This window comes from Limulus polyphemus, unplaced genomic scaffold (assembly GCF_000517525.1).
Source record: "Limulus polyphemus unplaced genomic scaffold, Limulus_polyphemus-2.1.2 Scaffold1854, whole genome shotgun sequence".
Lineage (NCBI taxonomy): Eukaryota > Metazoa > Arthropoda > Merostomata > Xiphosura > Limulidae > Limulus > Limulus polyphemus.
The window spans coordinates 197,133-198,195 of record NW_013667464.1 but is presented as its reverse complement, the minus strand read 5'-3'; the positions used below and the strand labels follow the sequence as shown (position 1 = coordinate 198,195).

Here is a 1,063-nt window from a genome sequence, read left to right as displayed (position 1 = left end):
TTAAACATCAATGTGTGGATATTTTCCCGTGTAACTGTAGCTGTATATGAAATCCTCCAACGACGGAATAATTAAACATCAATGCGTGGATATTTTTCCGTGTAACTGTAGCTGTATATGAAATCCTCCAACGAAGGCATAATTAAACATCAATGTGTGGATATTTTCCCGTGTAACTGTAGCTGTATATGAAATCCTCCAACGACGGCATAATTAAACATCAATGTGTGGATATTTTTCCGTGTAACTGTAGCTGTATACGATTTGTTTGTTTCAAGTCATTTAAGTTAGAAATTTCGGTTTCAAGTTAAAGCTACACATATAGGGATCCTTCTGTTTGGGTCAATAAACGCTTAATACACTTGAGGCGGTTTTCTTATACCAGGTGTATATTCGTTCTTGGATTAAACATGTGTTTGACAAATATAATAAATCAATAAATAGACAACGTATACATTTACTTATAAACCGGTAGAATGCTGACCAAATCATTTCATAACAAGCGAGGTAAGAATAAAAAAATATAATATAAAGAAGAGGTTATGTTTTAATGTATATATGTACGTGTACTTACATATACACATGAATGTATATATATATATATAAACTGTACTTGTACCAATAAGGTCATTGCCCTTATAATTAACTAACACCTCGAATACCACTGAACTTTTGTATACTAATCTAACGCGTGAAGACAACACGAGATGACTCCTGTAACTCCTTCTAATTCCACCAGGGTGAAATTTTCGTACTTAATTAAATAAACACTGTATATTTTATTATCTACGTTACCAATAAATGCTGTAAGCGAGTCCAAGACATAAAAAAACAAACATGACAACATGAGAAGCCTAACTAATTCATTACATCACGATAGTGTCTAACAACGTAATAAAAGGGGCAACTGCCCAGTGGCCCGGGCGAATGAAACCTGGTTATGTATCTTTAGGCTATATATTCATTTAATGATAAAAACCATATTTTTTGGCTTTTATTTGCATACAGACGCTTGATATATTAAGAACGACTGAAATAATAATTTGAGTAATAATTAATATGT

General features: G+C 32.5%; 1 protein-coding gene across 1 annotated transcript in view; it reads left to right on the top strand.

The window, feature by feature from the left end:
• Positions 1–1,063, top strand: part of LOC111087191 (LIM domain and actin-binding protein 1-like) — a 9,386-nt gene that overhangs the window by 5,063 nt on the left and 3,260 nt on the right. The gene's annotated exons all lie outside the window — the stretch shown is intronic.